Below are 26,249 nucleotides of genomic sequence, written 5' to 3' on the forward strand. Positions count from 1 at the left end.
CTTTCCCAAGACAACTATCCAATAGGATGAAGAACGAAAGCTTTCTAGCAAAATTAAGAGAAAAAAAGAAGAAGAAGAATGAAAACTAATATTGATCCATTGAATTACCCAGAGCTCCCTAACCCAATGAAAAGGGATTTTTTACATCATAGCTCAATTCAAATTACAGAGAAAGAAGAGTGCAGAAAACATTAAAAAAATGCAGAAAAATAAAATCAGGGAATTGAACTCCCCGAGCCCCCCTCAGGGCCTCCCGAGCTCCCTCAATCTTCAACAATTCTTCTATTTATAAACATCTTTTCATCTTCAATTGGATCAAGTATTTTGATGTGGGCCTTGGATGAAGTAGTTAGGAGTGATTCTTAGTGATGCAGAGAAGAGAGATTGCAAAATTGCAGAGTTCTGGTATCCACGTTGGAGTCAACGTTTTTGGATAAACGTTGAGCCAAACGTTCCTTTGAAAAATGGGTTCTGGTTGCTGTCATCGATGTTTGACTCAACGTTGGAGTGCCAACATTCTCGCAGTCACGCGTACGCGTGGCCCATGCGTACGCATGCCGTACGCGTGCGCGTGGTTGGGCTGAAAAAGTATGTCCACGCGTACGCATCATTGACAAGTACGCGTCGATGCAAAGTTCCCAACTCTAATTTTTGAAAGCTTATCGCAGACGTTGGCCTTAGCGTTGGAGTACAAACGCTCCCTCCAACGTTGGCACATCCACGTGTGCGCGTCACCTACGCGTGCGCATGGATGCTAAATTCTCAAATTCCAAAACTGAATGTTGCACATCAAGCCTTGGGACGTCACTTTGTCCTCTTGTCAATGTTGCCAATTTAATGCCCACTATAAACTATTATATATGGTTGGAAAGCTCTGAATATCAGCTTTCTAACTCAACTGGAATCACCTCAATTGGACATCTGCAACTCATGTTATGCTCCTTTGAAGAGGACAGGGTCGCTGGTGTTGGTGTGCAACATTTGAGGTAACGTTGGCACACCAACGTTGACACCAACGTTGGTAAGAATGCCAGATTCTGAAGCTCAAACTTATTGTCTACCCCATACTATTATATATTGTTGGAAAGCCCTGAATTTCTACTTTTCAATGCCGTTGGAAGCGCATCATTTGGAGCTCCACAGCTCGAGTTATACGCCATCGAAGGTGCAGAGGTCAGCTGGCCTTACTAGGGGTGTTCAAAACCGATCCGGACCGAACTAAACCGACGAACCGAACCGAAAAAACCAAAAACCGAATTAACCGATAACCAAAAAAACCGAAAAAAACTGATTTTGCTGTTTTTTGTCCGGTTCGGTTCGGTTTTCGGTTTTGAATTTGAAAACCCTAACCGAACCGAACCGAACCGGTTAGTAAAAACCCCCCACCCCCCAAATGAAACTGCGTCTACCCTAACCCCCAAATCCACAATCCATACCCTAACCTTCAGGCTTCAATACTCATCGCTCCCTCTTCTCCAAATCTCCACACCTGCTGGCTGCCGACCTGCGCCCAGCCAGCCAGCTACCGCTCCCTCTTCAGTACTCATCGCACCCAGCCACCCACCACCGCGAAGCCTTTGGCCCGTCGCACATACACCCAAACGAAGCCACGCCGTCGCACATCAGGTCAAGACGAAGCCACCACCGACCGACTCGACACGGCAGCACAGCACCACGCCGCCACCGTTGAGACGCCACCACCCTAACCCATCAGTTCAACCCAGCACGGCAGCACCTCCCAGTCTTCCACTCAGCCTTCCTCCCAAGTCAATATGGAGCCAGAGCCACTGATTCAGGTAATGTTTACCATTTGCATTCTGTTTATTAGTGTTGATTTGTTGCTACTGTTGATTTGTTGCTAAGTTTTGTTGCTGGCTCAGTGTTGAACTTCTTACACTATGTGAAAAATAACAAAATAGTTGAGGAGAAAAAGATGAACTATGTGCAATTGGCCGAGTAGACAGTAGACTGATTCAAGTCAGATATGGAGCTGGAGCTACCAAGTCAGGTATGTAATTTGAGTAATTTCTGTTTTGAATTACTGAAAGTGCTTCTGTTTGTATTGTTAGTAGCTTGGTATTGTTGGAAAAATAATATAAACTGCTTTTGGTTATTATTAGTTTTTTTGGAAGAATAATATAAAATAAAAAGAAACTTTTGAAGTGATTTAGTATGAAATCAGATTTGAAATCAGATAAACTGGTTTTGAATCTTGATAGGAAGATATTGAAATTAGATTTGAAGCAGATTTGAAGAATTAAATTTGGAGCAGATTTGAAATCAGTGTATTGTTGCTGATTGTTGGTTGAATTAATTTTGATAAATTACTTTATTGTTGGTATTATTGCTGGTTGCTGGTTTTGTTGCTGGTTTTGTTGCTTATTGTTGCTGCCTTGCTGGTTTTTAATTTATTTGTTGTTGTGTTTTTGCTGGTTTTTAATTTATTTGTTGTTGTTGACAAGTATGGAGCTTTCAGGATCTTTATCTCCTTTTGTTACCAATATGACATCTCTGACTAATATGTAAGTGCTTAACTCTAAATCTCAGTTCATTGACTCTGATATTTACAAGTTCTAATTGGAAAACCATTGTTTTTTTGTAGCCGGCTTGGGAATAACAGTTTGTCCGGGCACATTCCTGACCTAGGTTCACTAACACTATTAGAAATATTGTAAGTAACTCATTTTGTATGCAATTCCATGATCTAAATGTTTGAAATCAAAGAACTTTGATGTATTCATGCCATGAAGCTCACTATTTGGATATTATTATTGTATATAAAGGCACTTGGAAGACAATCAATTCGACGGAGAGATTCCTTCATCCCTAGGGAACATAAGCACTTTGCATAAAGTGTAAACTCTGTCCTCTCTATACAAGAGAATTAAACTGGTTTTTTGTGCTGTTTCTTGAATCCTGAGTAGATATTTAAGTCAGCCCTGTACAACTACATTGTTTACATGAGTGTGGCCCAAAAATAGTACAATTTATTTGAATTCCTTTTGTCGATAAATTTAATTGGATCAAGACTTTGTTACCTAATGTGTATTTGTGTTTGTCGATTTCAATTTTATGACTTTGTGACATAGCTTGGCAATATTTTTTTTGAATTGATTGAAAAACCGAACAAACCGAACCAAACCAAACCGATTTTAATTGGTTTGGTTTGGTTCGGATGGTCTTGAGAAAAAAACCGAACCAAACCGAATTGCAGTTTAATTAAACGATTGGATCGGATGGCTTTTCTCTTAAAAACCGAACCAAACCGCACCGCGAACACCCCTAGGCCTTACTACAGGTTGGTACCATGTTCGTCTATGCACATTTTGGGGCAGTTTTATTCCTCAATTTTAGTGTCCACCATGTAGTGCCATATATGCTTGGAAAGCTCTGGATTCCTACTTTCCAATGCCTTTGAAATCACCTCATTTGGAGCTTTGTTGCTCAAGTTATTCTTGTTTGAAGTAGACCCCTTCAGGCTGTGAGGAGCAACGTTTCCAGCAACGTTGGAGCTCCAACTTTAGCTCCAACGTTGCTTCCCTTTGTTTCCTTTCATGGCCTTCTTGTTGCTTCTTTGCCTTCCCTTTTCTTAGCTTCCTTTCCACCTATCATCAACCAAACATTTGCATCAAAGTTTGCTATAATTCACAAGATTTTGCATCATTCATAATAAACAATAAATCTAGCATAAATCTCATGAAAATGCACAAAATTAACAGTGTTTGATTGAATCAAGAAAAGCATGAATTTCTCATCCAAATACTTACTTATTGCCTAAGAAATGCATGAAATACTCTAAAACAAACTAAAAATGGTTTGTGAAACTAGCCAAGATGCCCTGACATCACAACACCAAACTTAAATCTTGCTTGTTCTCAAGCAAGTGATAGAACATGAAAATAAGAGATACAAGTCCTTATTCAGAGAATTCAAATCCTTGGTTCATGGAGTTTCATACATGGCAATTTAGGTTCATGTTTTTGCTGGTTTCTAAGCTCTCATATACTCTTGAATTCTCACTCTATTGCCTTCAATGAGATTCTTATTCTTGATTCTTAACTTCTCTGTTTTTGTTTTCTTTCCTTCTTTAGAGCTTATTCCCTTCGGTAGCTAAGTGTTATATAATGAGACAACTTTTTAGGATAGGCTTTCAGCCAGCACTCCCAAAACTAGTTAGTTCAAGGTGCTAGGTGTTGAAACACCCCTAAGGACTTAATTACCCAAGTCTCTCCTCAGCACATACACACCATAGGCACATGGTTTGTTATTCATTCCTTAGACCTTGGTGTCCAGCACCTCTTTGGGTTGCTAAATGTTTTGTGACAAGGTTGCTCTTAATGGTGGACTTTTAGTTGACAATCCCGGGTTAGTTAACCCAAGTTGTCAAGTGATAAAGCACTCCTAAGAACTTACTCATCCAAGCAGATCCTTGCACAGAAACACCACAGACACATGCCTTAAGGTTCAAACTATTGGTGCCTAGCTTTATTTGCTCTTTTCTTTCTTTTTTATTCTCTTTTTCTCTTTTTAGGATCTTATTAATTCATTTAAGTCTCATAGAAAGCAATTTAAGCTCATAATTCAAGAGATATCTTAGCCTTGTACCTTATTGATGAACCAACTTAGCTAACAAATACCACCACAACACTAGGACTTTATTCTGCACATTGGATTTCACTCTTGTCTTTCAGTAAATTCTCATAATTTCTTTTATTGAGCTCAAGGACATAGCATACAATTCAAGCAGGTTGAAAATGAAGCAGGCACTTAGACTAGCAGCCCAAAATGGCAGTAAAGAAAGACACTCAAAATGTAAATGTTCATGTAAACAGGGCACAATCATACTTCCAATTAAAGCACTACAAACCAAAAACAGTTAAGTAACAATACAACCTCTTAGTGTCTTCTTGTTTCTTCCTTGTCATCACCATCCTTAGCTTTTGTACCCTTCTTTATCTCTTTAGATGATGGTGTCCATTTCTTCCAAGAGATTGAATGTATTCCTGCAAAGCTATTGGAAGTTGCTTGTTTCCCAAGCACTTGAGATATGGTTATCATGCATGTATGCTTAGATTTTCCGAACTTAAGTAGGTGTGGGAACACCAAACTTAGTTCCTTGCCTAGTGCAGCAGAGTTAATATATGCATGAAACATCAAGTACTTTTATCAAGAAATTAAACTATGAACTAGAAATCAACTATGAGCTAGAAAATAAACTAAGAGCTAGAAAACAGATTAAGAACTAGATAACAGACCAGGAACTAGAAACTAAACAACTGTTGAGTAGTTTCTCTGATTGTTTGGAGTTGATAATTAATCATGCTGACGGTGCAATGTGTTCTTAATGAAATCTGTGGTGGAACACCAAACTTAGAATTACACATTCACCATTAAATTCTTTGGTGTGCAAGACCAAACTTGGCTCCTTGCAATGCAGAGAAATCTACTGAACCTCTTTATTGAAATAACTAAGAAAGGAAAACTACCTCTAGTTGGGTTGCCTCCCAACAAGCGCTCTCTTAATGTCATTAGCTTGACATTTTGGTCATGAATTTCTTCCTCTTCTTCCAGATTGTTAAGAGGAATGACCTCAAGTGAAAAAAAGAGATAGTTAATGCCCCTTGTTGTGAGTGCCTCTTTCTAGCAAGCTTTCTTTTGTGATTGGCTTGAGTGAACTTGCTTGTTGGATCAGGAGTTGGATTGTTCTTTGACCGTCTCTTTTTCATGGATATGATCCTTTGCTTTTCGGTCACAATCCTCCTTTTGATGCTTGTTTCTACTGTCTTCACATTTTTTATCTCAAGACTTGTGTGTTGTTGAATAGTTGAAGCATCCTTTTCAACAAGAGCTTCTTGAATTGATGATTCAATGGACTCACCCTCTATGCAACTCTTTGTTTCATTGGAGTGTGGACTCCCTTGATTGACTTCGTCCATTTCTTCTACATGATGTTGCGTTGAATCTTTTGGGAGTGAGTTTGCATGTTCCTTTGTCACTCCTAGTAGCCTCTGTGGGTATGGAGTATAGAGTACTTCCAGTAAAATATCTTGAGAAGACAAGAAGAATGGAGGTAGAGAGAGAGAGATGAAATTCAAATTTTTAAAATTAAAAAGAAAAGGAAATTAAATTGTTAATTTCGAAAAGAAGAAAGAAAAATAAAAGAAAATTTAAGACAACTAATTAATTAAAAAGATTTGATAATTTTAAAGGTGATTTTTGAAAAAGAAGAGAGAGAAAGAAGTAGATGATTTTCGAAAATAGAAGAGAGAGAGAAAGAGGTAAGAATATTCAAGAAAGAATGGACAGGAATTAGTTAGGAGGTTTTGAAAAAAAAAGGAAAGAGAAAGAAGAGTAGAAAAGAGAAAAAGATAAGATAAGTAAATAACTAATCAACAAGATTTGAAAGTAAAGAAAAAGATTTGATTTTGAAAATTTGAAGATTGAAATTTGAAAAATAAATTTTTGAAATCTAAAATTTGAATTAAAAAAAGGTCAAAGAAAGGTTAAGATTTGAAAGAATAAGTCAACAAGATAAGATAAGATTTGAAATGATTTCGAAAAAGATTTTAAAAAGATATGACAAAGATTTGAAAAAGATTTGAAAAGATAAGATTTGAAATTCGAATTTTGAAAAGATTTGATTTTGAAATTTGAAATATTAAAATTTTGAATTTTGAAATTTGAAATTTAAAATTTGAATTTTGAATTTTGAACTTTTGAATTTTGAAAATTGAATTTGAATTAGGATAAAATAAGAATTTGAATTTTAAATTTTGAAATTGAAACAAGATAAGATAAAGATTTGAAAAAGATTTGATTTTTGAAAAGATTTGAAATTTAAAATTAAGATAAGATAAGATAATTATTTGAAATTAAATGGAAGATAACAAAAGATAAGATAAGATAGAATCAAATTCAAAGAAAGATATGATAAGATATAAAAAGATAACATTTAAAATTTAATTTTTGAAATTAAGATAAGATAAGATAATAATTTGAAATTAAAATTTGAAATTTTTGTTAAGATTTTCGAAAATATTTTGAAATAAAGATAGAAAAGATATTTTTTTTTTATTTTTTGAATTAATGAAGAAAGAGAAAAACAACCAAGAGACACCAAACTTAAAATCTTTGAAATTAAAGGCTATAATTTTCAAAAATTTTGGAGAAAAAATACAAAAAGACACCAAACTTATAAATTTTAAGATCAAATAAATAAAAATACCAAGAACAATTTGAACACAATGAAGAACACTCAAGAACACTTTTTTGAAAAATTAAAGGGGCAAAAAATAAAGAAACACTAAAGAGACACCAAACTTAAAATATTTAGGATCAAGGATTCAAATTTTTCGAAAATAAGCAAGAAAACACAAAGAGACACCAAACTTAAAATTTTTGAAATCAAACAAGGAAAATAACCAAGAATAATTAGAATATGAAGAAGGAAAAATAAGAACACCTTCAAAAATTTAAAGAAGAGGATAAAAATAGATGGGACACCAAACTTAAAGATTGACACAAGACTCAAACAAAAGACAAAGATTACTAAAGAAAAGAAAAGGTTTTGAAAAAGAAAACAAAAAATAGGTAAAACTCAAAGTAAAAAAAATCAAAAGAGAATACATAGCCAAAAACAAAAAAGGTTTTTTGTAAAATTTTTGAAAACAAAGCAAAAGACACAAACAAAAGAAAAGATAAAGATAAAAAAGAAAAGCAAAGATTTTTGAAAATTTTTTGATTTTTTCGAAAAAAAAGAAAATAAAAGACTCAAACAAAATTAAAAACAATACCTAATCTAAGTAACAAAATAATCCGTTAGTTTGTTCAAACTTAAACAATCCCCGACAACGGCGCTAAAAACTTGGTGCACAGAATTAAACTTCGCACAACTAAACCAACAAGTGCACTGGGTCGTCCAAGTAATATCTGAGTGAGTCAGGGTCGATTCCACGAGGATTGTTGGCTTGAATCAAGCTGTGGTTATCTTGTAAATCTTAGTCAGGCGGATAGAAAATTTGTTTGATTAATTAAGTGCATAAAAGTAAAGTAAAGATAACGTTACTCAGTGGTTGTGAATCTAGTGATAAGAAGATGGTTAAGGCTTCAGAGGTGCTTTGTTCTTCTGGATTAATCCAGTCTCACTTTTTACTCTAACTGTGAATGATTCCTTCTATGGCAGGCTATATATAATCAACGCCTTTCTTAAGAGGTCGCCGATTCTCCTCTAGGCTGAACACCAGGGTTAGTGCGCATCCAGTCTGAATGAGGGTGAAGCTCCTGCAGTTCATTCCCCTTGATGATCCTAATCAAAATGCCACAGACAAGGTCGAATCTTCCAGAACAAAGAATTCTGTACCTTTGGTTCTAGCCTCTACCACAAAGACTCTAATCTCCCCACACCTTGGCTGAACTGATGTCTCGAGAAGTCCATAATGATGTCGTGGATTAGCCATCTAAGAGATGTATAATCAAGCTAGTGGTTCATTGATATCCTATGAAAGATGCTCACTGAACCCATGTAGAATAGAGATAACCTTGTGCCGGTTCAACTGATTAATAAGGTTGAAGAACGAAGATACATCTTAGAATAGAGAATCAAACACGAATTGAAATAGAACAGAAATACTTTTATTAATCCATAAAACTCAGCAGAGCTCCTAACCCTAACCTAGGAGGTTTAGTGACTCATACTGTACATAGAACAATGTAAAAATGTGTAAAGTGGTGGAAGAAGATCCTAAACAAGGGTAATCTCTTCCTATATATACTAACCTAGTGACTAAGGATTACAGAAAATATGATAAACTAGTCTATTAGTGAAAAAATCCACTTCCGGGGCCCTCTTGGTGAGTGTTTGGGCTGAGCTTTAGTGTCTCCCACGAGCTAGGACTCCCTAGGGGCGTTGAACACTGCCTAGGGGCCCCCTTTTAGGCATTGGACGCCAGAATAGGGTTGGTGGCTGGCGTTGAACGCCAGTTTTGGGCCTTCAATTCTGAAGCAAAGTATGAACTATTATATATTTCTGGAAAGCCTGAATGTTAGCTTTCTATAGCCATTGAGAACACTCCATTTGGACTTTTTAGCTCCAGAGAAGCTCTTTCGAGTGCATAGAGGTCAGATCCTGACAGCATCTGCAATGCTTTCTCTACCTCTGAATCAGACTTTTACTCTAGCTCCTCAATTTCAGCTAGAAAATACCTGAAATTGCATTAAAACACACAAACTCAAAGTAGAATAAAAAAATGTGAATTTTGCACTAAAACCTATGAAAATATAATATAACTTAAATAAAACATGCTAAAATCAGCAAGTGCACTGGGTCGTCCAAGTAATACCTGAGCGAGTCAGGGTCGATCCCACGAGGATTGTGGTTTGAAGCAAGCTATAATTATCTTGCAGGTCTTAGTCAGACAAAATCAGAAGGTTGTTGGTTTGACTGTTTGATAGAGTAAAGAAGGTCTAAAGAAAAAGGTATAAAATATTTTGTGAATTTGAAAGGAATAAGTGATAGGAAGATGGTTAAGGATTGGAGTTGCTTTGTCTTTCTGAATTAACTCTGGTATTACTGTCTCCTTTGCTTATGAATGATTTCTTCTATGGTAGGCTGTATGTGATCAACGCCGTATGCCCACAGTCATTAATCTCCTCTGCTTCAGATCAAACGCCGTATGGACGCGGTCATCCAATCTGAATGAGGATGAAGCTCTAGCAGTTCATTCTCTTTGGTGATCCTACTCAAAATACCATAGACAAGGTCGAATCTTCCGGATCAGAGAACGCTGCTCCTTTGGGTTCTAGCCTTTTCCATAGAGACCCTAATCTCCCCGGAATCGGCTGAACTGGTGTCTCGAGAAGTCCCCAACGAAGTTGTGGATTAGTCGTCTGAGAGATGTATAATCAAGCTGGCGGTTCGTGCTTTCCAGCCACGTATTCACACGAACCCAAGTAGACACAGGTGTTTGTCAGGCATGCTGCCTTAGTATAATGAACAGATTTGATTGTCACGGATCATCCTATTCACTATGTTGAAGAATGAGTATACATCTTTGAATTGATCAAACACGATTGAAGGAAAACAGTAATACTTTTATTAATTCATAGGACTCAGCAGGGCTCCTCCCCTCAACCTAGGAGGTTTAGAAACTCATACTGAAAGGAAATACAATGGTAAAACGAAAATAATGTGTAAAGTGGCCAAAGATCCTTTACGAAGAGTGATCTTCTACTTCAAATACTAAATTAATGACTAGTAAGGGTAAAACAGTCTTTTTAGTGCTAAAACCCACTTCTGGGGCCCACTTGGTGAGGGTTTGGGCTAAGCTTTGATGAGATCCATGTGCTAGAAGGCCTCTAGGGTGTTGAACACTGGCTAGGGGGGTCCTCTCTGGGTATTTGGACGCCTGGTATCCTCCTTTGGGCGCTGGACACCTGGAATGGGGCAAGAGGCTGGCGTTGGACGCCAGTTTTGGGCCTTCTAACCTGAAGCAAAGTATAGACTATTATCCATTGCTAAAAATATCTGGAAGTTGGCTTTCCATAGTCATTGAGAACGCTCCATTTGGACTTCTATAACTCTAGAAAAGCTCTTCCGTATTCAAGGAGGTCAGATCTGGACAGCATCTGCAGTGCTTTCTCTATCTCTGAATCAGACTTTTGCTCCAGCTCCTCAATTCAGCCAGAAAATACCTAAAATTGTACAAAAACACACAAAATCAAAGTAGAATCCAAAAATATGAATTTAACACTAAAACCTATAAAAACTTAATAAAACTAAACAAAACATACTAAAAACTATATGAAAATGATGCAAAAAAGCGTATAAAATATCCGCTCATCACAACACCAAACTTAAACTGTTGCTTGTCCCCTGATAAACGCCGTGTTTAAGGTTTATCTTGTGTTGAATTTAGAGCATTTTATTAACCTTTTCTCACATTTATTCAATGAAATAGCATGGTTTTGTGATTCTCCCTTAAATTGTGCTTAAATGAGAAAACATGCTTTTAGACCTCTAATTTGATGATTTTGATTCACCTTTGATTCCACTAGATGCCTTGATGTGTTTGATAGTAATTTCAGGTTGAAAAGGCTAGGAATGGATCAAGGAGTGAAAAGGAAAGCATGCAAAGTGGAGAACACATGAAAAGCCAAAGATTTGGATATGTTCATCCACGCGCACGCGCACTGTACGTGCACGCGTGGATCACAGAACTTCAAGGGATGCGCACGCATGCTGTATGCATACACGTCGGTGCTGGCACATGATTTTTAAGTGAAAACGTGCCCAGCAAATTCTAAGAAGCTGTGGGGCCCAGTTGCAACCAACTTTGGCGCCAAAATGCTTTAAAGCACCAAGGATTGAATGGGATTATCATCAAATTTCATATCATTCACATCTTCCATCAATTAGTGAGATTAGGATTAGTTTAGAGTTTGTTTTAGAGAGAGAAGCTCTCACTTCTCTCTAGGATTAGGATTAGGTTTAGGTCAATAATCTTAGATCTAGGTTTAATTCATGTCTTCATCTACTTCTACTTCTTAATTCTTTGTTGTTACATGTTGTTCTTCTATTCTTTTGTTGTAATTTCTTCTATTTTGTTAATATGCTTTGTTGTAGATTCACTCTTGTCTCTTCTACTTTCTTTCAATTCAATTTGAGGTAATTCATGTCAATAATGTTCTCTTTTGATTGTTGTTGTTAATTCCTTCTAATAATTGTTGTTAGATTTCATTCTTATTGTAGATTACCATGCTTCCCTTTCATACCTTCCAAGTGTTTGTCAAAATGCTTGAGAAGATGTTAGAGTAGAATTTTATACTCTTGGCTTGGGAAGGTAACTTAGGAACTCTTGAGTTACTAATGTCCAAGTGATTGATAGTTGGTAGCCATTGACTCTAGCTTTCGTTAATTCAATTAGTGAATGGCTAGGACCTATGAACTTGGATTGATATAGCTTACTTGACTTTCCTTTACTTGTTAGAGGATGACTTAGTGGGATTAATCCTTGCAATTATCATATTGTGGTTAGTGATAAGGATAGAGATCCTTGACCACCAAACCTTGCCAAGACCTTTTTGTTATTTGATTTTCTTTATCATTTACTTTCCTTGTTTCCTATCTAAAACCCCAAAATATACATGTCCATAGCCAATAACAAGAACACTACCCTGCAATTCCTTTGAGAGACGACCCGAGGTTTAAATACTTCGGTTTATAATTTTAGGGGTTTGTACTTGTGACAAACAATCTTTTGTATGAAAGGATTATTGTTGGTTTAGAAACTATACTTCGACGAGATTTCAATTGTGAAATTCTAAACACACAAAAATTCATTCATCATCCCCAAGCAACTAAAAACATAGTAGGATAAAAAGAAATGTAAGCTACAAATAAATTTCAAAGTTTCCAATGAAGCTCAGTTTCAATTAGATGAGCGGAACTTAGTAGCTTTTTGCTTCTGAATAGTTTTGGCATCTCACTATCCATTGAAACTCAGAAATGTTGGTTTCTTTAGGAACTTAGAATCCAGATGATATTATTGACTCTCCTAGTTCAGTTCTTTTTTATTCTTCAACACAGCTTTAAGAGTCTTGGCCGTGACCCTAAGCACTTTGTTTTCCAGTATTATCACCGGATACATAAATGCCACAGACACTTTAATTGGGTGAACCTTTTCAGATTGTGATTCAACTTTGCTAGAATTCCCAAATAGAGGTGTCCAGAGTTCTTAAGCACACTCTTTTTGCTTTGGATCACGACTTTAACCACTCAGTCTCAAGCTTTTCACTTGACACCTTCATGCCACATGCACATAGTTAGGGACAGCTTGTTTGATGCTCAAAGCCTTGGATCCTTTTTTACCCTTGCCTTTTGGTTTAAAGGGTTACTGACTTTTTCAATCTTCCCTCCTTTTCCTGCATTTTTGAGCAGTAATGGATTTTTCTCTTTAATTTTTTTTCGCATGCATATAATTTTTTTTTTCATTTGCAACATGCTTTTTTTTTTCTTTTTTCTGCTTTTTCTTGCTTCAAGAATCAATTTTTGGATTTTTCAGATTACCAATAATACTTTTCCTTTTTCATCATTCTTTCGAGAGCCAACATTCTAAAATTTCAATTTCAAATATGCACTGTTTATTCATACATTCAGAATACATTCAGAAAACAAAAGCAATGCCAACACATCAAAATAATTGAACTATTCTTATTTTAAACTTGAAATTCATGTATCTCTCAATTTTTTTCAATTAAAATTTTCTTTTAAGGAAGGTGAGAGATATATGAAACATTTAACATCTTTAAGACATCAATGCAAATGATTATACAACAAGAACAAGAGAACAGACAATACAACATATCAGAAAATAGAAAAATACAAAAGAAAAAGAGATAAAAGAGAACGAATCCACCTTTAATGGTGGCGGCTAGTGATCCTCCTTGAGGATCCAATGTGGTGCTTGATCTCTTCAGTGTCATTCCTTTGTCTTTGTTGAGGTGGCTGCACAGGCTCATGTGCATGCTTTCTAGTTTGCTCCATCCTCTTCTTGTGGGGGCAAATATTTTTCCCTTCCTTTTTCTTCAGGTTTCACCAGTCTTTGGTGCAATACTTAGGAGTGGTAGAAGTCAAAAAGCAAAGCTTTTGCAACACCAAACTTAATAGTTTTACTTGTCCTCGAGCAAATATGAACAATGGGGAAGAATAGGGTAGAAGAAGGTGGGGGTAGGTAGAGCTTCTGCGGGACCTACTGGTCCTGAGAGGCTAGGGAATTCAAATTTCCTACCTTCCTTATGGGCGTTGAACACCCAGGAAGGACCTCCTTCTTGGCATTCAACGCTAGGTCTTCTACCATTTTGGGCATTGAATGCCCAGCCTTTGCTCCCTGGCTGGAGTTCAATGCCAGCAACACTCCGTGTTCTGTTTTCACTGCTGAACATTTCTGTCTCTGTTCTGACTGCTGCACATGATTATGAACCTAAAGAAATAACTTAAAGAAAAAAAAATTAAAAGAAATGAAAATAACTAATTAGGGTTGGGTTGCCTCCCAACAAGCGCTTTTTTAATGTCATTAGCTTGACGAACAGCTCCTTTCAAGGAGGAAGATAGTCGTTGATGAGCGGATAATTTATACCCTTTTGGCATTGTTTTACATAGTTTTTAGTATGTTTTAGCTAGTTTTTATTATATTTTTATTAGTTTTTATGCAAAAGTCACATTTCTGGACTTTACTATGAGTTTGTGTGTTTTTCTGTGATTTCAGGTATTTTCTGGCTGAAATTGAGAGACCTGAGCAAAAATCTTATTCAGAGGCTGAAAAAGGACTGCAGATGCTGTTGGATTCTGACCTCCCTGCACTCGATGTGGATTTTTTGGAGCTACAAAAGCCCAATTGGCACGCTCTTAATTGCGTTGGAAAGTAGACATCCTGGGCTTTCCAGAAATATATAATAGTCGATACTTTTCCCGATATTTGATGGCCCAAACTGGCGTTCAAAGTCAGCCTAAAATATTCTGGCGTAAAACGCCCAAACTGGCACCAGAATTGGAGTTAAACGCCCAAACTGGCACCAAAGATGGAGTTTAACTCCAGGAACAGCCTAAGCACGAAAAAACTTCAATGCTCAGCCCAAGCACACACCAAGTGTGCCCCAGAAGTGGATTTCTGCACTATCTGCACTTAGTTACTCATTTTCTGTAAACCCTAGTTACTAGTTTAGTATAAAAACTACTTATAGTGATTTATTTTAAGGGATCAATCTTTGGATGTTTAGTCCTGAGACCTGAGACTATTGTACACGTTTGGAGGCTAGCCTCACGGCCATGCTTAGACCTCTTTTCACTTAGGTGTGGAGCTCTGCTGTTCTTCATGAATTAATGCAAGTACTACTATTTTTCCTTCAATTCATGCCTACTTCTTCTTCAAGATATACTCTTGTTCTTAATTCAGTTAAGTCAGAATGAAGGGGTGACCCGTGACAATCACCCACTATCTTCGTTACTCGCTTAGCCAAGATCCGCATGCCTGACAACCACAAGCGGTCTACATGATGTTCAACATAGTCATTGGACGATAGCCGGAGTATATTCTCTTGGATATCTAATACACGGACCGAGTCCGTGAGATTAGTATCTTCGTGGTATAGGCTAGAATCATTGGCACTATTCCTGGGATCCGAAAAGTCTAAACCTTATCTGTGGTATTCCGAGTAGGATCTGGGAAGGGATAACTGTAAAGAGCTTCAAATCTGCGAATGTTGGGCACAACTGACAGTGTGCAAAATGATCAATGGATCCTATTCCGACGCTAGCAAGAACCGACAGATGATTAGCCATGCGGTAGCTGTACCTGGTATTTTTCATCCGAGACGAGAAATCCAACAGTTGATTAGCCGTGCAGAAACCGTAGAGGACCATTTTCACTGAGAGGATCCTACAGCTTGCCATGGAAGGAAGTAACGCATGGTTGGAAGAAGGCAATAGGAAAGCAGAGGTTCAGAAGCAACAAAGCATCTCCGTATGCTTATCTGAAATTCCCACCAATGAATTACATAAGTAACTTTATCTTATTTTCTGTTTTATTTATATTTTAATTATCAAAACCTCATAACCATTTAAATCCACCTGACTAAGATTTACAAGCATGACCATAGCTTGCTTCAAGCCGACAATCTCTATGGGATCGACCCTTACTCACGTAAGGTATTACTTGGACGACCCAGTGCACTTGCTGGTTAGTTGCATCGGAGTTGTGAAAAGTGTAAATCACAATTTCGTGCACCAAGTTTTTGGTGCCGTTGCCGAGGATTGTTCGAGTTTGGACAACTGACGGTTCATCTTGTTGCTTAGATTAGGTAATTTTATTTTATTTTTAAGCTTTTTATTTTTATTTTCAAAAAATTCAAAAAAAAATAAATACAAAAAATTTTTTTTTGTTCTTTAGAATTTTTAAGAATGAATTCTAGAGTTTCAAGAGATATGTTGAAACCTGGCTGGCTGTTAAGCCATGTCTAATCTTTTGGACCGAGGTTTTCACTTATCTTTGCAAGAGCTTTTTTGGTTCCTATCAATTTGGCTGTTGTATGTAATGCTCTGCTAAAGCTTGGCTGGCCATCTGGCCATGTCTAATCTTTTGGACCGAAGCTTTCACATAAAGCTTGGTTGGCTATTAAGCCATGTCTAAATTTTTGGACCGAAGCTTTAGACTAACATTGCATGATTCCTGGAATTCTTATTAAAAATTTTGAATTTCTTTAATTTCTTTTTCTAAAATAATTTTCAAAAAATCTAAAAAAATTAATAAAACCATAAAAACAAAAAATTTTGTTTTTCTTATTTGAGTTTAGTGTCAAATTTTAAGTTTGGTGTCAATTGCATGTTTTAATTTTTCTTTAAATTTTCGAAAACTCATGCATTGTGTTCTCCATTGATCTTCAAGTTGTTCTTGATGATTTTCTTTATTTGATCTTTAAATTTTCTTGTTTTGTATCTTTTTTTATTTTTCATATGCATTTTTGAATTATTAGTGTCTAAAGTTTAAAAATTTTCTAAGTTTGGTGTCTTGCATGTCTTTCCTTTCTTAAAAATTTTCAAAAATATATTCTTGGTGTTCATCTTGACATTCAAAGTGTTCTTGGTGTTCATCTTGACATTCAAGGTGTTCTTGCATGCATTAGTTATTTTGATTCAAAATTTTTATGTCTTGTGTCTTTTAGTTGTTTTTCTCTCTCCTCATTAAAAATTCAAAAATAAAAAAATATCTTTCCCTTATTCTTCTCATAAATTTCAAAATTTTGATTAACTTGGTCAAAAAGTTTTAAAATTTAGTTGTTTCTTATTAGTCAAGTCAAAATTTCAGTTTAAAAATTTTATCTTTTCAAATCTTTTTCAAAAATAAAATCTTTTTCATTTTTTTAATATTTTCAAAAATTTTAAAAAATTGATTTTCAAAATCTCTTTCTTACTTTTATTTCATGATTTTCGAATTTAATGATAACATTTAATGTTTTGAGTCTAAAATTTCAAGTTGTTACTTGCCTATTAAGAAAGGTTCAATCTTTAAATTCTAAGAATCATATCTTTTAGTTTCTTGTTAGTCAAGTAATCAACTTTAATTTCAAAAATTAAATCTTTTTAATTTCTTTTTCAAATCTTTTTCAAAATAAAATTCAATCATATGTTTTTTCAAAATTCAATTTCAAAATCTTTTCTAACTTCTTATCTTTTCAAAATTGATTTTCAAATACTTTTTAATTAACCACTTGATTTTTTTTGTTTGATTGTTTATTATTTCTTATCTTTTTCAAAACTACCTAACTACCTTTCTCTCTCATCATTTTCGAAAACCAACTAACCACATTTTCAAAATTCTTTTTAATTAACTAATTTTTTTAAATTTTAATTTAATAATTCTAACAATTATTTAAATAAAAATAAAAATATTTTTCTTCTCCTTCTTTTAAAATTCGAATTCTTCCCTCTCCCATCTCTCTCTAATTATTTTATTTATTTAATAACACTTCTCTTCTTCTTATAATTCGAACCCTCTCCCTCTCTCTGTGTTCGAATTCTTCATCTTTTCTCTCTACATCATTCTTCTATTCTTTTCTTCTTCTACTCACATAAAGGAATCTCTATACTGTGACATAGAGGATTCCTCTTCTTCTCTGTTTACTTCTTTTTCATATGAGCAGGAATAAGGATAAAGACATTCTTGTTGAAGCTGATCCTGAACCTGAAAGGACTCTAAAGAGGAAGCTAAGAGAAGCTAAAGCACAATACTCTGGAGAGGACCTAACAGAAATTTTCGAAAAAGAAGAAGTTATGACAGCCGAAAACAACAACAATGGTGGAGATGCAAGGAAGATGCTTGGTAACTTTATTGCACCATCTTCTGACTTCTGTGGAAGAAGCACCTCAATTCCTACAATTAGGGCAAACAACTTTGAGCTTAAGCCTCAATTAGTTTCTCTAATGCAGCAAAATTGCAAGTTTCATGGACTTCCACTGGAAGATCCTCATCAGTTCTTAGCTGAGTTCTTGCAAATCTGTGACACTGTTAAGACCAATGGGGTTTATCCCGAGGTATACAGACTTATACTTTTCCCCTTTGCTGTAAGAGACAGAGCTAGGACATGAATGAACTCAAAACCTAAAGAAAGCCTGAACTCTTGGGAAAAGCTGGTTAATGTTTTCTTAGCCAAGTTCTTTCCACCTCAAAAATTGAGTAAGCTTAGAGTGGAAGTCCAAACCTTCAGACAGAAGGAAGACGAATCCTTCTATGAAGCTTGGAAAAGATACAAGCAATTGATCAGAAGGTGTCCTTCTGGCATGCTTTCAGAATGGAGCATCCTATGTATATTCTATGATGGTCTGTCTGAATTGTCCAAGATGTCATTGGACCACTCTGCTGGTGGATCTCTTCATCTGAAGAAGACGCCTAAAGAAGCCCAGGAAGTCATTGAAATGGTTGCAAATAACCAATTCATGTACACTTCTGAAAGAAATCCTGTGAATAATGGGACAACTCAGAAGAAAGGAGTTCTTGAGATTGATACTCTAAATGCTGTATTGGCTCAGAATAAAATATTGACTCAGCAAGTCAATATGATTTCTTAGAGTTTAACTGGAATGCAAGCTGCATCCGGCAGTACTAAGGAAGCCTCCTCTGAAGGAGAAGCTTATGACCCTGAGAATCATGGAATGGAAGAAGTGAATTACATAGGAGAATCCTATGGAAACATTTACAATCCTTCATGGAAGAATCATCCTAATTTCTCATGGAAGGACCAGCAGAAGCCTAATCAAGGCTTCAATAATAATAATGGTGGAAGAAACAGGTTTGGCAATAGCAAACCTTTTCCATCATCTACTGAGCAACAGACAGAGAATTCTAAGCAGAGCCTCTCTAACTTAGCAACCATAGTCTCTGATCTAACTAAAACCACTCAAAGTTTCATGACTGAAACAAGGCCCTCCATTAGAAATTTGGAGGCATAAGTGGGTCAGCTGAAAAAAAGATTTACTGAAATCCCTCCTAGTACTCTCCCAAGCAATACAGAAGAGAATCCAAAGAGAGAGTGCAAGGCCATCAATATACCCCACACGGCCGAACCTGTAGAGGAGGGAGAGGCAGTGAATTCCATTGAGGAAGACCTCAATGGACGTCCACTGGCCACTAATGAGTTCCCTAATGAGGAACCAAAGGAATCTGAGGCTCAAATAGAGACTATAGAGATTTCACTGAACTTACTATTGCCATTCATGAGCTCTGATGAGTATTCTTCCTCTGAAGAGGATGAAGATATTATTAAAGAGCAAGTTGCTCAGTATCTAGGAGGAATCATGAAGCTGAATGCAAAGTTATTTGGTAATGAGACTTGGGAGGATGAACCTCCATTGCTCATCAATGAACTGAATGCTTTGGGGCAACTAAAATTACCTCAGAAGAAACTGGATCCCGGAAAATTCCTAATACCTTATACTATAGGCACCATGACCTTTAAGAAGGCTCTGTGTGACCTGGGATCAGGAATAAACCTCATCCCACTCTCTGTAATGGAGAAACTAGGGATCTTTGAGGTACAAGCTGCTAAATTCTCACTAGAATTGGCAGACAAATCAAGAAAACATGTTTATAGACTTGTAGAGGATGTATTGGTGAAGGTTGAAGGCCTGTACATCCCTACTGACTTCATAATCCTAGACACTGGGAAGGATGAAGATGAATCCATCATCCTTGGAAGACCCTTTCTAGCCACAGCAAAAGCTGTGATTGATGTGGACAGAGGAGAGTTAGTGACGTGGCGGAAATTGGCGAGTTAAGAAATTATTATAAGAGATGCGTTGCAAGTATAGTTCTTAACCAACCAAAAATCCGCTTATCAATTTCGAAGGGTTGTCACAAAATTAGAATTAAAATACTGGGAGTATGAATCCCAGGTCGTCTCCCAATGAGTTGCAGAAAGGTGTGCTATTTTATTAATCAGATGTTTTCTAAAATGGTTTGAGTTGATAAACAGGAAATTAAATCAGAGAATTTATGTAAATTAAATAAAAACCTTGACCGGGAGTAGATTAGTTGGAAGCCCTATCCTTGATGGAGTTCTCCCAAGATAAAAGTGATAATTGAAGGTTGCCTGCTCAGTTATCCTTTACTAGATAAAGGAAAGTTAAGCAAGTTGGAAGTCAGTTTCTATTCACAAGTTCTAATCCTCTCCCTTGGGAAGGACTAGTGTCAATGACTAGAGGGCAACCCAACGCTAAACCCAACTATAATTTTACTCATGAGCATTCCAACTCAAGGTCCTCCTTTCAATCAACTCCCAATCAAGTTATGGAACTACTCGCTCATTATGAATATAAACTTCACAAAATGAGAAATGGAAGTAAAGAAAGACATGATAAATAATAATCAAAAGGATCAATTAAAATAAAAATAGTTCTTGTATTAATAAATTCTAAAAATAATCCAATAGTAACTCTGAAGAAATTAAGGATATGGAAGAGTAAGTGACAAGTAAGGAAACAAACTAGAATGACGAAGTCTTGACGGAGGTAATAACTCTTCTCAATATCCCAGTCCAAAAAGCAATAAAATCAAAATCCTAAGAACTATGAATGTGTAGAGAGAGAAAACCTAGAGGAGGAGTAAAATCAGATCTAAAACTAAAATTATGCGGAATGAATGTTGTTCTTGGTCTCTGCATGTTCCCTGGCTCTAATATGCTTTTCTGGGCCAAAAATTGGGTAAAAACAGGGCCCAAAATTGCCCCCAGCGAATTCTGCGGATTCTGCAGATCGCGCATGTCATGCGATCGCGTCATCCACGCGTTCGCGTCATCCAGCATTTTGCCTTGCCACGCGTGCGCGTCATCCACGCATTCGCTTCACTTGTGCAGTTTCCAATCCATGCATTCGCGTCAGGCACGTGAGCGCATCACTGCAATTTCCTCTAATTCGCGCGGTCGCGTGAGCCATGTGTCCGCGTCGTTTCTCGCTGGTCATCTCCTCAATTTCTTGTGTTCCTTCCATTTTTGCAAGTCTCCTTTCCAATCTCCAAGTCATTCATGCCCTATAAAGCCTGAAACACTTAACACACAGATCACGGCATCGAATGGAATAAAGGAGAATTAAAATACATAATTAAAAGTCTCTAGAAAGTAAGTTTTCAACCATGGAGTAATTTTGGGAAGGAATTGTAAATACATACTAAATTAATAAATAAATGGGTAAAGATTCGATAAAACCACACAATTAAACACAATATAAACCATAAAATAATGGTTTATCAACCTTCCCACACTTAAACATTAGCATGTCCTCATGCTTAGTTGAAGGAGATAAAATAAATGAGTAGGAACATGTAAAACTCATGCAATGCAAGGCAACTTATATATGTGAATGCAACTATATGATTCTTGTCCACTTGGTTAAAAGTAAATAAGCTCTTCAAGACAATCACAAATCAAATTCCACTAATTCAATTCTTATACAGTAACAACAGATAAAAATGCAAGAAGGTAGCTCATGAAAGTAGGGAACATAGAATTTAAGCATTGAACCCTCACTGATGATGTATGTACACTCTAGTCTCTCTAGTGTATAGGGTATTCACTCTATCCTTCTCTAATCATGCTTTCTAATTTTTTTGTTCTTTACCTAACCAATCAACAATATTTAATGTACCAATGCAAATATCTTGAGGTCTTTTCAAGGTTGTAATGGGGCCAAGGTAAGCGTAAGGGTACATATATGGCTAAGTAAGCTTATAAATTGAATCTTTAATTAACCCAAGCTTTCACCTAACACACATATATATTCTATATAACTTAAATTTCAGACCTAGCTACCCAGAATTTCCCTTTCACATTCCATACTCATGTATCAACTTTTATTTTGATTTTATCACATATGAATTGATCTTTGAACTTTAACTTAGCATTGGGGTAATTTTGTCCCCTTATTTATTTATTGACATTCTTTTTTTTTTGAATATAAAAATAAACATAGTTTATCAATGCACATAGATTTTTAATTTTTATAGTTTCACATGAGTAGGCACCCAAATTCCCATTATATTATCATGACACATTCCCTTATTATCTTTTGTTCCCACAATTTTCCCATACTTAATTAACACACAATTCTATCTTAAGCTAACCAAAGATTCAATTGGGATATATAATTGTTTTTCTGCTTAAGGCTAGTGATGTGGTAAAATGCAGAACAAATGGGATTTAAAGGCTCAAAGTGGCTAACAAAGGTAATTGGAAAGGGTAGGCTTATTTGGGATAAGTGAGCTAAACAAATAATGGCCTCAATCATATGCAAGCATAGAAATATATTAAACATTGGACATATAGGATGAAACAAAGTATAGATTACAATCATAGAGAAGTAAATACACAAGAATAAAATAATTATGGTTAAATAATGTAACCATGTATAAAGGCTCAAAATCTCACAGATTGTGTGTTCTTTAGCTCAAAAACCATGTTCCAAATATAACTTCAAGCAAATTTAACATAAAAGTTTTGATTAAAATTAGTGAAATTTTGTTCTAAAAATAGGGTCTTAGAAGAAACTTATTGTCTTTTCAATCAAGTAGAACATGCATGCAACTAACCTACTACTATGCAATTTATCCTATTCTACAAAAGAAAAACTAACTAAATATCCTATTTTATTGGTGTTAAGGAAGAGAAATTACCTCCGAAAGTCAGGTACTGACCGACCTCCCCACACTTAAGGCTTTGCACCATCCTCGGTGTCATCTGTCAGGAACAAAGGTGGGCTGGTAGCAGTATCTCCACAGTCGGGGCCGTCATGGCTCCCTATGCTGGTAAATAAAGTGGAGTCCGGGGTGTCTGAGTCTCTGTATTTTCCCTTAATTGGCTCCTTGAGGTATGTGAATTGGCGGTTGTTTCGGCACTCTTTTAGCTTTGCTTTGCGTTCCTGCCGATCCAACCTTTCAAGTATCTGATGGAGTAGTTGAGTGGTTGTAGGTGCTTGTGGTGTTGAAGGTGGAATGTCTTTAGCCGGTTCAGTAGGCTGGTTTGTAGTGGCTACTGGAGGTCTGATATATTTCCCGTTAGGGACGTACTGATCATTCCGTGGGAGTATGGCTTTGGTGTCTCCAGCTCTGTAGGAGACTCCGGCTGCTGAGACGAGATCTGAAACCAAGGCGGGAAAAAGTAAGTTGCCTGTAATTTGCACGTGTCCCATGGCATTCTGGATGTGTCTTGGTAGGTTCAGAGGCTGGTCTGTAAGGATGCACCATAGTAGAACGGCCATGTCTGCAGTGAAGGAGGACTCGTGGGTGCTCGAAAAGACGTAATGGGACATAATCTGTGCCCATACGCGAGCCTCCAAGGTAAGTGCGGAAGCCGATATTCCCTTAGGATGGGAACGATGGTATCTGTAGATCCATCTGCTGCCAGGTAGTGTGATAACTCTGAGAACAGCGTCCCAGTCAAATTGGTACATCTGGCGCTTGAGTGTGGCTTCTTGGAATGCGTCCAATCCTTCTGGAGTAGGGGGAGATCTAGAGCTCGCTGAATGGCCTCTTCTGTAATGGGGACTTGTTTCTAATGGACATAGACAGACTGCAAGGTTGGCAGGTGGAAATTAGAGTAGAACTCGACTACCCAGGAAAGATTAACCTGCCGTGGCTGTCTCTGCAGGAAACCCCATTGTCTTCATTCAATTTGTGGCTCAACAAATTCAGCAATACGTGTCGGGAGGATAAAAAGGTATTCATTGTTGTAACTCCTTTCTGCCAGTATGGGGAACATCTGCTCACAGTAGTGATTGATAAATCGTGCAGTGTCCTTTGTTGGGAAGGCTTTCTCTTTTTCGTCAACCTTTATAATCCTCTTAATTCTTTTTGTTGAGGGCTTAACTGTAGTTGAAGATGGCTCAGCCACTAATGCTCTTTTTGTTCCTTTTCTTGCTGGTGGTTTGGGAGTAGCTTTTTCCTTGCCTTTTCTTGGTGGCCATCCTGAAAGGGGAAAAAGAAAGTAGCTTGAATTCAAAGGGATAGAGCAAGGAAGAGAACGGGGAAGGTGGTAATCATTGCACATGAAAAGATGAATGATGTAATCACATGGTCATGACTACATGTGGAAAATCAACAATGGAAATATAGCAAGTGCATATGGGGACAAGTAAATGCAAGGTATTTATTGGCATGCAGGAAAAGGCATGAGTAGCATAGATCAAGCATTCAATGTCCAAGTTAGATTACCAAGCCTTTCAAACTAATAACCTGTTTGTAATAACAATTATATTTAATAATAAAATAAAAGAAGGGTTTTTGTGAAAAGCAAGCATTTTAGAGGAGTAGGATAAAAGATATCGAAAAATAGTGCACAATGCCATACGAGCGTTTTCACAAACACATAGCATGCATGGTGGATAAGCCATTGAAAGTATTGAATTGAACATGCAAGCAACCCTTAAAAATTAATATATAATTGTCAAACAAGTCCTTAACAATCCACAAGAAAATCATAAGGAAAATAATAACCCTAATAAATTTCCAACACCAATTAAAAGAAAAAGAAAGAAAAAGAAAACATGGATAATGCAAGTAAAAAGAAAAAGAAAAGGAGAAGAAAATATAAAAATAAAAAGAAGAATAGAAAAGTAAGGAGGGAAGAAGAAAAGAAAAAAAAACCTTGATAATGGTGGTGAGAGAGAGAGAAAGTAGAAAGTGAGAAAGAAGGAAGAAGGAAGAAGGAAGAAGTAAGGAGGGAAAAGAAAAAAGTAGGATTAGGGGAAGAGAAAGATGAGATATTTTAGCAGATTAGGATAAGCTGTGCGGCGCAAGCGACGCGGACGCGTGGGGTACGCGTTCGCGCGGATGGCGCTTATATGAATCGACGCGGTCGCGTCGGTCACGCGGACGCGTGACTCGTTTTGTGCTACTGGCGCGAGGGCAGTCTCGCACTCACACAACTCTCTGTTCGAAACTTATTGTTGCCAAATTCCAGGGTGACGCGGTCGCGTGGTGGATGTGTTCGCGTGGGTGGCCAATATTGGAATACAACGCGGACGCGTGGGGTACGCGTTCGCGTGGTAAGGCTTGTGCGCCTAGCACCAGTCCAGCACCACTCTAGCACAACTTTCGGCCATGCACCCTTTCTTACGTCGATTTTTAGGTCACGCGTTTGCGTGGGTGACGTGGACCCGTGGGAGGTATTTTTCCTAAATGACGCGAACGCGTGGGGCGATTTGTGCCAAAGGCACACCTCCAGACACGCTCCTGCGTGACTTTCTGTTCGATTTATTTTTCTTTCTTACTCACCTGCGACGCGGACGCGTCGGCAATGCTGTCGCGTCACGTGCTCCCCCCCCTTTTTTTTTAAATAAAAATGAATATGCAAACTGAATATGCTAATAATGAGAAGAGTTATTGAAAAAGAAAACTAAGAAGAAAGGAAGGAACGATCATACCATGGTGGGTTGTCTCCCACCCAACATTTTGCTTTAACATCATTAAGTTAGACGCTCCACTAGCTCAGTCTTCTGCTGTGGGTGGATCCTCCAAGAGGAAGATCTCTAGCTCCTTGGTTTTTGTCGCCTTCGCACCATGATATAGCTTTAAGCGATGTCCATTAACTTTGATGAATTCAGAGCTTGAAGGATGACTCAGGTGGAAAACTCCGTATGGCTCAGCCTTCTCTACTCTATATGGACCTTCCCATCTTGATCTCAACTTGCCTAGCATGAGCCTCAGTCTATAGTTGTAAAGGAGGACAAAGTCCCCAGGTTGGAACTCTCTCCTCTTGATGTGCTTATCATGCACAGCCTTCATCTTTTTCTTGTATAGCCTTGAGTTCTCATAAGCTTCTAGGCGTAGGCTCTCTAATTCTTGCAGTTGCAACTTCCTCTCAGTTCTGGCCTTCTCAAATTCCATATTGCACTCCTTTACTGCCCAAAAGGCTTTGTGCTCTACCTCAACTGGGAGGTGACATGCTTTTCCATAAACTAAGCTGAAGGGACTCATCCTAATGGGTGTCTTGTATGCAGTTCTGTATGCCCAGAGTGCATCTTGTAGCCTGGTGCTCCAGTCTCTTCTATTAGGTTTGACTATCCTCTTCAATATACTCTTTATCTCTCTATTAGACACCTCAGCTTGCCCATTAGTCTGAGGATGGTAGGCTGTTGCCACTTTATGAACTATCCCATGCTTCTTCAGTAATCCTATAGTCTCCTGTTACAGAAATGGGTGCCTTGATCGCTCACG

General features: G+C 37.2%; 2 long non-coding RNA genes across 3 annotated transcripts; one reads left to right on the top strand and one right to left on the bottom strand.

The window, feature by feature from the left end:
• On the top strand, nucleotides 1,383-3,074 carry LOC110263319. 2 transcript variants are annotated; one of them, XR_002348746.1, is made up of 4 exons: nucleotides 1,383-1,796; nucleotides 1,881-2,522; nucleotides 2,603-2,671; nucleotides 2,784-3,074. It is a non-coding gene; the product is annotated as an uncharacterized LOC110263319 (long non-coding RNA). The 2 variants fall into 2 exon arrangements; XR_002348747.1 differs by lacking the exon at nucleotides 2,603-2,671.
• LOC110263320 lies at nucleotides 3,153-11,974 on the bottom strand. The gene is made up of 3 exons (XR_002348748.1): nucleotides 11,963-11,974; nucleotides 4,891-4,895; nucleotides 3,153-3,282 (listed from the first exon to the last, which is right to left on the bottom strand). It is a non-coding gene; the product is annotated as an uncharacterized LOC110263320 (long non-coding RNA).

The sequence above is a fragment of the Arachis ipaensis genome, chromosome B06, assembly GCF_000816755.2.
Source record: "Arachis ipaensis cultivar K30076 chromosome B06, Araip1.1, whole genome shotgun sequence".
Lineage (NCBI taxonomy): Eukaryota > Viridiplantae > Streptophyta > Magnoliopsida > Fabales > Fabaceae > Arachis > Arachis ipaensis.